Source organism: Mauremys mutica, unplaced genomic scaffold (genome assembly GCF_020497125.1).
Source record: "Mauremys mutica isolate MM-2020 ecotype Southern unplaced genomic scaffold, ASM2049712v1 Super-Scaffold_100089, whole genome shotgun sequence".
In the NCBI taxonomy this organism is placed as follows: domain Eukaryota; kingdom Metazoa; phylum Chordata; order Testudines; family Geoemydidae; genus Mauremys; species Mauremys mutica.
Window position 1 is genome coordinate 494,861 of NW_025423261.1, and position 13,267 is coordinate 508,127.

Here is a 13,267-nt window from a genome sequence, read left to right on the forward strand (position 1 = left end):
AGAATCCAGACATCTCCAGTGCCGTGTGCGTCCTGGGAGTGTGAGTGTGACACCCCGCCCCCGATTCTTTTGAGCTTAGCTATCAATATAATAAACGTGCTGCTTTCTGCCAAACTCTGGTGGGTCATTAGTGCTCCCTACGCTGACTAGCTGGCCCAATTTTGGGTAACACCTGCCATAACCCCAACCCCTGCATGACAGAGGGTGGTGAAATGAGCTGAGAAAAAGCCTTGGCATCAGCAGGGGAAAGCTAGAGGATCTGGGCCAGGCACCTTTTGAAGCCTTGTGGCTTGGTCTCCTCTGCCCTTGGAGATTGGCCTATGGCGGCCGGCTCTTCTGCGTGACTTGCCAAAGGAGGAAGTGAGGCAGGAACGGGGCAAAAGAGGAAAGTCGAGCTGAGGAAGGCAGGGCAGAAGCTAAGCGCCTCAGTGCGGCTAAGTGGGGTTAGTAGAGCGTCACCAGTCGTTCTGCAAAGCCTGGGGAGGTGCGGTTGGCTACTGGGAGGTAGAATCCTGTGCCTGCCTCTTGGCTTCCCAGGGATGGCTACTTGCAGCCCAGGAGAAGAAGGATGGTTCTGGCTGAAAGGAAGACAAGCAAAGCTCTGGGAGGAAGTTTGGGTGCACAGTGCGGGCTCTGCACTGGGGGAGGGGCTTGGGGTAGAGGAGGGGTGGCGCTTACCCCGGGCACTGCAGCTCCCAAAGTGACCTGTACACACAACCCTCCGGCAGCAGCTCCTAGGTGGGCGGGACCAGGGGGTCTCCGTGTGTCGCTGCCTGCAGGCGCTGCCCCCAGAGCTCCCATTGGCTGCAGTTCCTGGCCAATGGGTGCTGCGGAGTTGGTACTTGGGGCAGGGGCAGTGCATGGAGACACCCCCCCCGCCCCAGGGGATGCTGGGACATGCCGGCCATTTCTGGGAGTGGCACGGAGGGATGGAGGCAGCGTGGGCAGGGAGCCACCTTAGTGCTGCTGGCACATCTCTGCACACCCATTGGGGGGAGGGGAGCAGAGGGCCTCCATGTGCTGCCTGGGGTAGGGGCAGTGCACAGAGCTGCCTCCCCTCCCGGGTCTATTACAGGAGTGGGTGGGTGGGGTCTTTTGGCCTGCAAGGTGCAGGAGGTCGGACTAGATGATCACATTGGTCCCGTCTGACCTTAAGGGCTCTGAGTCTAAAAGGGAGAGGGAAGTAAAGGAAAAAAAATAAAAAATAAACCAAACATTGTAATACCAGGATGACTCCACCTGCTCATTGTATAGTCCTGCCCCTTTCTTCCTCCACTGGGTGTTTAATGACCTGCAGCACGTTGATTCTCTCATTCCATTGCTAAACTGATACAATGTGACTGAAATTAAACCAATTCCCAGCAGAGAAAACATCACATTGCTGTATTCGCTGGGAATTGAAGCCAGGTCAACTGCTTGGAAAGCAGCTACGCTCACCACTGTACCACCAATGCATCTGGCAAAAACACCACTTATGCTTGCCCAATGAGGCTAGACCAGAATGGAGGCGTTTTACTGCCTGTTAAAATGTACTGGAGTCTCATCACTAAAAAAAAAACTACCTCCATCTTCACCTGGGTTTGAACCATCAGCCTCTCAATTAGGTCACCAAAGTGGTTAAGCACAGACACAGGTAACTACCCTACTTCCCAAGCGTGTCTATGAAGCACCTACAGGGGCATGTCTAGCTAGTGAGGGAGGCGCACTGCTGGGGTTATGAGTTCAGGCCTCACCCAAAGTATCGGTTTTCATTAGCCATGGAGCTTCCCCCACTCACTTTGTCTAATCCACATGGAAAGTGCCATACCAGGGTGAGGAGAGTAAATTCTAAACTCTGAAATGCGGAGGTGGCCCAGAAATTGGGATAAGGGGTTTGAAGAGAAAAAGGTCTAAGGATATAAAACCAGACAGTCTCCAGGGGCAGGTACGGTACAACGCCTCAACAGGGAGCCATTCGGGGGAGGGGGTTTCACTTCCTCTGTTCAATGTCCTGAGAGGTATTTTAAGATGAAGATAACACCATGGCTAACAGTTGACTGGCACGTCCTGGGTTAAAGAAAGGAAGGGACTTGGGTTAATAGTCGGAATATTTGTGTTACCGTCACTGTCTGACCCCCCTTCAGTGCAGAGGTTTGTACGTTGCTGGGTGGAACGCACAGACTCCTGGAGAGCAGGGGCAGCTGTTTCCATGGGAGAGCGTCGGCCCTTAGGAGACTTTCTACACTTGCTATTTTGAAGCAATTCAATAAAATAACGGTGAAGCTACAATGTCCAGTCCAAAATTTCAGCCCCCCCCCTCCACTGCAAAAATGCTATTTTAGGATCTAAACAGGAGGCTTCCGGCGCTAGGACACCTGACCAGAGAGCTCAGTGGGGGGTGTAAGAGCTGCTGACTCTGAGGGTCCTGGGCTAAATCCACTTGCAGGTGGAAGTGTTTTGATTTATTTGATGGATAATGAGCACCCGCTACCAGGGGAGAAGCCCTGCCAACCTGCTGCCACTCCAGCTGCTGCCCCAGGGCAGGGGGGGGAGCCCCAGGGGGCCTGCTGCTGCTCCGGCCACGCCAGGAGTGCTGCTGCCAGGGGCCACCAAGCTGCGGCTCCTCCTGCTGCCCACGGAACCACAGGAGGGAGATGATTTTTTGACAGTGACGGACGCCTCGTCCTAAAGGCCTTTGTCTGCCCCCTTCTAGTGACTGTTTGGTACAGGAATGCAGCCCTCACTCCTGGGTCTCTCCTGGGGAAATAATGTTTCTGTGCAAAACACCAAAGCTTTTGACAGAAAGGAAGAAAAGGAAATGGCCACACGATGGGACTAGGACATAAGGAATGAAACACAAGATGCTTCTCCCATGTGCATTGACTTTGAACCTTGTTGTTTGCGGTGTTGTCTCTCATGTCCTGGGACCAACATGGATACAACAAGGGGGAGGAGGTCACATAATATCTTCTAAAGGACCAAGGAAGGGAGTATTATTTACTCCTTCTCATAACACAAGAAGTAGGAGGGGTCACCACATGAAATGAATAAGCTGCAGGTTTGAAATGAACACACTTCCCTCAAGCTGCTGGCAATGCTTCTACTAACGCAGCCCAATCTGCTGTTAGCCTTCTTGGCAACAAGGGTGCTGTTGACTCATATCCAGCTTCTCATCCAGTGTAATCCCCAGGTCCTTTTCTGAAGAACTGCTGCTTAGCCAGTCGGTCCCCAGGCTGTAACAGTGCAGGGGATTCTTCCTTCCTAAGTGCAGGACTCTGCACTTCTCCTTGTTGAACCTCCTCAGATTTCTTTTGGCCCAATCCTCCAATTTGTCTAGGTCACTCTGGACCCAAACCCTGTCCTCCAGCGCTTGGATTCTTTACATGCTTTCACAGAGTGAAGAGCACATGTTCCATGATTTCATATGGCAGAGTGTTATGCTATACGGAGCTTTCCCTGTGTGAATTTGACAGGTGAATCAACATAGAGACATATTGTGACCCTTCTCAGGGAGCTGAGGGCTGTGAGTTTCCTTGATGCCACCTTCCACTAGGAAGAGGGAGTTTAGCATTTGGCAGCTGGATGTTAGTGACCAAACTCACCCAGCCCATCAGGCACTCAAGGCCCCTCCTCTGAGCTACAGCAGCCACCCTAACCCCTGAGTTCCTTCAATGTGTCCCACCCCGGGGTCCAGCCCGGATCACCAGATACTCAGAGAAATCCCAGATTCTCTCTGCCCAAAGCAATGGTATATTCCAGGTTACTAGTTTTACTGTGGACCACTGCTACTGTATCTCACACCGCACTTGAGTATAGTTATCAAACAAGCAGAAATTTATTTAACAACCGATAGAGATTTAAACAAACAAATGTGAGTGCTGGAAACCAACTGTTACCAACTAAACAAAATCAGAAAATGCATCCTACACTTTTTAATAGTTACCTTTCCTATCTAAGGCCTGGTCTACACTAGGACTTTAAATCGAATTTAGCAGCGTTAATTCAAATTAACCGCTCAACCGTCCACACTAGGAAGCCGTTTAATTCGACCTAGAGGGCTCTTTAGTTCGAATTCGGTACTCCACCCCGACGAGGGGAGTAGTGCTAAATTCGACATGGGTATCTCAAATTAGGCTAGGTGTGGATGCAAATCGAACTTACTAGCTCCGGGAGCTATCCCACACTGCACCACTCTGTTGACGCTCTGGACAGCAGTCCGAGCTTGGATGCTCTGACCAGCCACACAGGAAAAGTCCCGGGAAAATTTGAATTCCTTTTCCTGTCTGGACAGTTAGAATCTCATTTCGTGGTTGGACATCGGGGCGAGCTCAGCAGCACTGGCAGCGATGCAGAGCTCTCCAGCAGAGGAGTTCATGTAATCTCTGAATAGAAAGAGGGACCCAGCATAGACTGACCGGGAACTCTTGGATCTGATCGGTGTGTGGGGCGAGGAGTCTGTGCTTTCGGAGCTGCGCTCCAAAAAACGGAATGCAAAGACCTACGAGAAGGTCTCCAAAGCCATGAGAGACAGAGGATACAGCCGGGATGCCACGCAGCGCCGCGTGAAAATCAAGGACCCCAGACAAGGCTACCAAAAAATCAAAGCGGCAAACGGACGCTACGGAGCCTGCCACCACTGCCCCACCAGCGACCATGGACTCTGACGATGGGACAGTGTCAACGGCCAGTTCCTCGGCGATGTTCGTGGACGGGGAAGATGAGGAAGGGTTTGTGGAGGACGAGGCAGGCGACAGCGCTTACAACGCTGGTTTCCCCGACAGCCAGGATCTCTTCATCACCGTCACGGAGATCCCCTACCAACCCTCCCCGGCCATTAACCCGGATCCTGAATCAGGGGAAGGAGCAGTCGGTAAGTGCTTTAACCATGTAAACTTTTATTCTTAATATAACAGGAATCTGAAGTATGTGAAAAGGAGGTCTCTCTATATATGGGGATAGAACAGAAATCCTCCTGGGAGATCTCCACGAACCTCTCCTGGAGGTAATCGAAAAGCCTCCGCAGGAGGTTCCTGGGGAGAGCTGCCTTATTGGGTTCTCCGTGGTAGCACACTTTTCCGCGCCAGGCTTTCATGAGGTACTCAGGGAGCATTGCCTCCCCGAGCACGGCTGCGTAGGGCCCTGGTTTGTGCTGGCTTTCACGCAGCATGCGCTCTCTATCTCCTTCAGTGACCGTCCTCAGGGTGATCTCGCTCGGAGACTCCTGCATGTAATTAGGGGAATTACTATAATGTTACGCCTGGTCCAAAGTATTTTTAAAAAAATCTCCGGACGGACGGCATAACAGAGACTCAGCACGCTGCTGCGTGACGAGCGTAACGGAAAGCCAAAGAATCAAATGGACGCTCATGGAGGGAGGGGGGAATGAGGACGCAAGATATCCCCCAGTTCCTGCAGTCTCCGAAAAGGATTTGCATTCTTGGCTGAGCTCCAAATGCTTCTAGGGTCAAAAACAGTGTCCGCGGTGGGTCAGGGCATAGCTCGGCAATTTACGCAGCCCCCCAACCACCCCCAGAAGTGAAAGGGAAAACAATCCTCTCTTGACTCTTTTACATGTCACCCTATCTTTACTGAATGCTGCAGATAGACGCGATGGTGCAGCACTCAACACCAACATCCTTGCTCCCCCCACGCTATGGATGGCTGATGGTACAAAATGACTGGTATCCGTCCTCATCATCAGCCTATTGGCACATGGGGCAGTGCAAAAGGACTGGTAACCATGCCGACTAGCATCGGTAAGGTCAATCAAGGGCGCCTGGTCCTAATTTTTCGTGGTAGATGGTACAGTATGGCTGATAACCATCGTCATCATAGCAACAGGGGGCTGAGCTTCATCAGCCCCCAAGCCTTCATGTGTAAAGAAAAGATTCAATTGCCCATGGACTAGCAGCAGGATGCTGGGCTCCTCTTCTCCACACTCCTTAATGTCCTATCTGGACTATCATAGCAGCTGGAGGCTGCCTTCCACTCATTTCTCACTAACAAGTCACTGTGTCTTATTCCTGCATTCTTTATTACTTCATCACACAAGTGGGGGGACAATGCTATGGTAGCCCAGGAAGGCTGGGGAAGAATGGAATGAACAGGTGGGGTTGTTGCAGGAGCACCCCCTGTGAATAGCATACAGCTCATAATCTATGCAGGATCTGACACAGAGCAGCTGTGCTCTCTGGTTCTCTGATACAGTGGTTCTCTAGTACACTTGCCCATATGCTAGGCAGGACTGATTCTATTTTTAGATACCAAAAAGGAGGGATTGACTCAGGGAGTCATTCCCAATTTTGGCTTTTGCGCCCCTGGCTAAGAGCAGCCAGGGGCACTTATGACAGCAGCAAATGGTGCAGTGCAAAAGGACTGCTAACCATGCCCATCTTATTACCAATTTATGGTGTGGTAGATGGTACAATATGGCTGGTAACCATCTCTGCTGTCATGCAAAAGCAAAAGCATGCTGCTGTGTAGCGCTGCTGGACCGCCTCTGTCAGCGGCATCTAGTACACATACGGTGACAGGCACAAAAGGCAAAACAGGCTCCATGGTTTCCACGCTGTGGCGTCTGCCAGGGCAATCCAGGGAAAACGGGCTTGAAATGATTGTCTGCTGTAGCTTTCCCGGAGGAAGGGATGACTGACGACATTTACCCAGAACCACCCGCGAAAATGGTTTTTGCCCCATCAGGCACTGGGATCTCAACCCAGAATTCACAGAGACAGATTAGACTGTGTTCATTCTTCGCAAAAATTTATCTTGGCAAGGAATTCACTCCCTTTTTCCCATCACACAGCTTGGACTGTCTCCAGACCCGCCACAGCATCCCCCTCACAGAGGCTGGCAAAGATTAGGCGGCGAAATAAAAAGACACGGGACGAGATGTTCGCTGAACTTATGGGGTGCTCCCGAGACGACGCGGACCAGCAGAGCCAGTGGAGGGAGACCCTCTCTCTGTACCAGCGCTCACTCAGCGAACGGGAGGAGAGGTGGCGTGAGGAAGACAAGCAGGCGACTCAAACGCTGCTTGGACTAATGAGAGAGCAAACGGACATGCTCCTGCGCCTTGTGCATGTTCTGCAGGACCTCCGGCAGGAGGACAGAGCCCCCCTGCAGTGTATCTGCAACCGCCCTCCCCCGCCACAAAGTCCCATACCCCCCTCACCCAAAATAACCAGAAGGAGGGGCGCCAGAGGCCGTGTAAACTGTCACTGCACCCCAGCAGAGTGCTCAAGTACCCAAAAGCTCTCATACCCTACATTTTGAAAAGTCCTTTCCTTCCCGCCTCACCCAAGCTCCCATCCCAGTTTCATCCCCTAACTGTCTAGTTGATAATAAAAAATACTTTTCTGTTAATTACTGTTTCCGTCATGTTCTTTTAGAGGAGACTGTGTTTGAAGGGGGGGAAGGGGGTTGGTAATTTGACAGGACAATCACCTTTACCAGGGTACAGACATGGGGGCAGGATCAGCAGCAGGTCACACACACACTGCAGTCAGTACGCACCCTGGTTGGTATGGGAGGTGGTTTGCAGGTTCTGTGTGGGTGGGGGGGTACGTGACTTTGTAGCGGGGGAGGGGGGTTACAGATCTCATGCAACGGTCCCTGTCCTGGACCACAGAGCCACGCAGCAGAGGAATCTGTATCCGTCCTCCCCCGCCAAAAGGCCACATAGCCCCCGCACACAGAGTCCCAAAAAGGAGGGATGGCAGGCTCCGTTGAAACATCCAGTCCGGCACTGCAGACCGCTCTGGGAGCAGGATCCTGTCATTCCTTGAGTTTACAGGCGGTCTTTACATCACTGCACACCCTACCCAGCACAGTCCCTGTCCCAGTTTCAACCCTGTAACGCAAAGTCATCAATAAAGAAACCTTTGTAAAGTTACAGTGGAACATGTATTTTATTTTTAAACGTGTGTTGGAAGTTGGGGAAGTGGGGTTGGCGGGGTATGTAACTGCAGATGCTAGTCAACAGTCACTTGGTAAAGAAACAGGGGCAGGTTCAGCTTCTCTGTAAAGAAACTGAACAGTCACAGGTCACGCTGCTCACTGCTCGCTGGTACTTTAAGAGTTCCTTGTCGCTGTGCAAGGCGCCTGCACAGAGCTTCACGAGCCAGGGCATTAGCAGGTAGGCTGGGTCCCCGACGATCACTATAGGCATCTGCAAATCCCCAAGACTTATTTTGTGGTCCGGGAAGAAACTACCTTCCTGCAGGCGTCTAAACAGACCAGAGTTCCTGAAAACAAGCACGTCATGAACTTTGCCTGGCCACCCGACGTTGATGTTGGTAAAACGTCCCCCATGGTCCACCAGTGCTCGCAGCACCATTGAAAAGTAGCCCTATTTCTCAGCAGCTGACTGTGGAAGAGGTGGACGATAAGGTGCGAGGAGTTGACAACGGCCATAACTGCAGCGGGATCCGTGCTCAAAGTGCTGTGGCGCCCGCGCTGTCACTGAGCAGAAAAGTGCACGAACAGATTGCCCGCAGGCGCTTTCAGGGAGGGAGGGAGGGAGGGCGTGATTGACGGTTCAATGATGACAGTTACCCAAAACCACCCTCGACACATTTTTTCCCCCAGCAGGCATTGGGGGCTCTACCCAGCATTCCAATGGGCAGCAGGGAGTGCGGGAACTGTGGGATAGCTTCCCACAGTGCACCGCTTCCAAAGTCGACGCTGGCCCCAAAGTTACTGTGGACTCAGACAGTCGAATTAGTGTATTTAGTGTGGATACACAAATTCGACTTCATAAGATCGATTCCACAAATTCGAATTAAGTAGATTCGAAATAGTCTTGTAGTGTAGACGTACCCTAAGTAGATTCTCACCTCCCACTTCAGTCAATTTCACTGATTCCTAGTCCCTAGGAGCCACGGCCCTGCCTTTCATGAAGCACCACTGGTCATTAGGAATCTCCTTGGTGAATGGACCCAGAGTGTTTTTCTCCACCCTGTTATGAACTGAATCAGTCTTTTGTCTTTATAGTCACAGAAAAGACAATGTCCTCATTCTCATATTGTCCTTGTCACTTCCACAGGGTTTCGATGTCTATAATTTGTCTTTGATGGTTTTCCATTGGCTTTTCTGGGTTGGTGCAAAGGCTGACAATGGAGCAATACATAACATAACTGGCTAGCAAGGAACAGGTGCCAATTCCCTCCCACTTGAATGGGCCGTTCCCAACAAGACCTATGATTGGGGTGACTCACTTTCACAACAATACCATATGGGTATAATTTTCCATGTACTTACATTACTCCTTAACCATGCCTCGGACACACCTCTCGCAGTGATTCGGAGTATCAATAATTTACAAGCTTTCAGTAGAGATCTCACTGCTATGCTTCCTGGATAAATATCATAAAAGCAGTGTATTAGCTGTGGGGAGTTTGTCAGGACTGAGACAGGAGTTGCTTGTGAAGAACAGTGACCCCTTTGCCAATTGGCACCAATGAGCTTTTGTCACAGATGCACTGAGCTATACAGTTACACCCTGATAGAACAGAAAGGCCAGCACAAAAAACAGAGAGAGGAACAATAAGATACTAAAATGACAATGGCTGGAACTCTCCATTTCTCTCAGTCTTTGCATTCATGGGCACTAAGAGCTGTAGCTACAGTTGAGGAACCAGGTGAGCGGACAGCTGGCTCAGCCCTCCATACCAGTAACTTTCTCACACATAGGGAGATGGGTCAAAATTGGAATTGATGTTAAGGCTGTGTCTACACTTCAAACACTGGAAATATTCTTCTGACAACCCAACACTGCCTACACTGGGGCTCAGGTCACTAACTACTTCTCTCAGTGGAGAGGACTTTTCACACCCCTGAGAGATGTGGCTCTGCCAACAGAGCTTTTCTACATCGACCAGCCTTTAGCTGGCTTATTGACCTGAAAGGCAATGGATTTCAGTCTTTTTCTTTATATTGATGGTTGATGAGTGCAGCTGTGCTACCTGCTGGACACATCCTGTGACAGATGTCAGGCCTTTCCTTTGCAAATTAGAGAAGTGGGGAAGACAGTGACCCTTACAGTCTAAGCTGGTAAAAATTTATACAACTTGTCACCTCAAGTAGCTTTCCTTTGAATAGAAATTGACTTTGAAACTAAGCAAAATAAATTCTATTTGAAAACACAAAATACTAAAATCTATACTGGGCCAATATTCTCTTATACACACTTTCTCACACACATTCTCCCACCCCAACGTTTGGAGTGAGGTTTTCTACCAGAACTCTTTATACTACAGGGGGTAAATTAAATCAAATTATCTTTTCAAGATTAGCCACCATTTCCTGTACGACTAACAAAACAAAACGAAACAACTTTCAGTTTTCCAAAATACTTCAGTTTATCACACATTTAGTCTCTTCTTCTTTAAGTAATAACTTCACCAATCTCATTTTAATGATAAAAACATATTCAAAGATCACAAATTCTTATCATTATATGTTAGTTTTCTTCTAATGCCCATTGCCAACAACTGAACCTTGGCTCAAGTTGTGGTTTGTCCCAACCACTTCTGTGAGTTCATATATCTCAGGATCTTCTGCAGTATGTGTTGGTGGAAAGGGTCTCCTATGTGGGAATCTTTGCATCATGAGGAAAAAGACCTCTCGTGTCACACTTTTAATCTTTCAAAGTGAGAGAAGATAGAGAAGTGATGTAAATGCATAAAACACTGAGAGAACTGTCTGGTCTACAGTAAAGACATTCATCGGTTAACTATATTACTCCGATGTGTGAAAAATCCACACCACTGAGCAATGTAGTTACACAGCCCTAACCCTCTGTGTAGATAGCGATACATCAGCAGCAGAACTTCTCCTGCCAAAAGAGCCACTGCCGCTTGCAAGGGTTGGACTAATCAAGTCCGATGGGAGAAATCTCTCCCATTGGCTGAAAGCATCTGTAATAGCAGTGCTACAGCAGTGCAGCTACATTGGTGCAGCTGCACCAACATCAGCTTTATTGTGTAGCCATAGCATCAGACACAAAAACATAGAATCAGAACTCAACATGCGAGTATCCAGAAGTCTGAAATTGGAGCCTGATACATTCATTGCCTCATTGGTTACCATCATTTCTACAGCCTTGAAGTCATTGTTACCCAATCAGGCAGCCAGTTTGGGATCCACGGGGAAGGAATGTCCTTTGAAGCACTCTCTCTTTGGATCCAAATGGTGAAGGATGATTGTTCTCAATGTAACCTGGCATCCTTTGGAACTGTAATCAGTGACACTGAACTAGGAAATGGAGTTGTACAAACAATTTTCCTTGGGTCACTGGTCACCATAGCTTCCTTTACTGGGGTGGAAACCAAGAACTGGATGTGGACTCTTTCAGCCCCAGCTCTTTCCAAATCCTTGGCCTTGGTTAGGGTAAATTTACACTTCTCCAAAGTAGAATCCTTTACAAAACCTCTCCAAATCTCAGCAGTGTTAGTGAGGCTTACCAAAACATGCTCAGCTTTTCTTTAATTTGGTGGCACAGTTCCAGGCAAGGGACTGGATACAGGGCTGGATCACAATCTTCATTAGTGACCAGAGTTGGAGTTTCTATTCAAAAATCGCTATTTTTCTGCAGCTATTAGATTTCCAAAACTGATTTGATCGATATACATTTTTAGCACCTACAAAGGATAAATTCAACAAAACTCCACTTCTATTTCCTCAACATCTGCATCATGAAGGGCAGCATCTCCGATACAATAAGATTAGCTAGGAAAGATCTTCTGTAGGGCCTGGGTTACAAAGGCTTTGGAACCAAATACATGGGCATTGTGCCTAGTTCAAAAATCACTTAGCATGGAATTTTCTCCCCAGAACATCTGGGACAATATTGACTTAAACAATTGAACTACACCGTGATCATATGCACTTCATTCAGTTAGTTGGGTTCTGCTGTTGTTGACCATTTCTGAGTACAGATTTTAAATCACTGCTGTTTCTTTGTTAGCCTGTCCAGTAAATTGGAGAGTTCTCTAATGCTGACAGAACTGCACTTCAACCTTCTCCATGACATCATGCAGGGATGGGGAAAAAGCAAAGCTGAAGTGAGAAATGATGACTTTAGCAAATAGTCATTTGTCTTAAATTCTCCAATAAATCTGCGCTACATCCTATCAAACTGAACTACTATCCAATTGAGTGACCAAACAGCCTTCAGGAAAGATAGAAACGCACATCACAGAGAGATAGAATACATGGCAATGAAAGTGTGAAGTGAAATTCCAGAGCAGGTTACATCTGATTATTCAGAATCAGGACAAGAGATTCTCCCATCACATTCTCCTCTGATCCATTCAAACATACTTCACTCAGCACTGTCTCAATAGCCAGTTATGTTATTTACAAAATTTTTAGTATCCGAGCATTGCTATAATTTGGGACAAAACCACTCACCTTGCCAGAAGTGGCTTTACCAATAGATGGAACCTGGGATTTAAACTCCCAATGAGCACACTGTGTTTGGGATCCATTTGAATTCCCCTTCCAGGTCTTTGACACTTTCATCTCCAGTCAGAGCGACTCTGAGATAAGATTAAAGAAGTCAAAGCATCATCTCCAAGCACAGACAGCTGAGAACTGTTCCTCACAGGACACTTTGAGAAGTGGATGGATAGAATGGGATGATGATAAACCTCTGCATGGCTCAGACAAAAGGTAACAGTTCTGCAGTGATGGAGAAGTAGGGAATCTCTGCGTCTCCCCTGTTGCCTGATTTGGGGAGGGTTAGTAGGGACAGTGGAATTTATCCACTTAATTTAGTTGTATTTAATAATTAATTTTCTAATTAATTAATAATGTTAGTAATAAGTGATAAATATTAATAATATGGGTATGGCTCGCCAATATGTGTGATCAGAAGATAAAAGTTCGTCTTGAATCAGGCTTCACAGAATTTAATACAAGGAGATTGGGGTATAACAGGAATTTACACTGAGACAAAGTTTAGTCAAACAAGACCTTTTATTTAAAATCAATAAAACAAGAAGTAAATGTAAAATGTTAAAAACAGTTTGATTACAAAGTTACAAAATATCACAGTTCTTTAAGAGATATGATATGATATGATATGATATCTAATGCACTTTGCAGCAAATAGTACTAGAGTGAATTTCACACCTCTGCTAGAGGAAGTATAGTTATAAAGAAACTGGTTATGAATTAAACCCTTCTTAGCATAGATGCTTTAGAGGTGAAGTAGAAATTAAGAATTATTTCATACTTTACAGCTGTGAAAGGACAGAATACTACGACTTATCATTAGTTGACA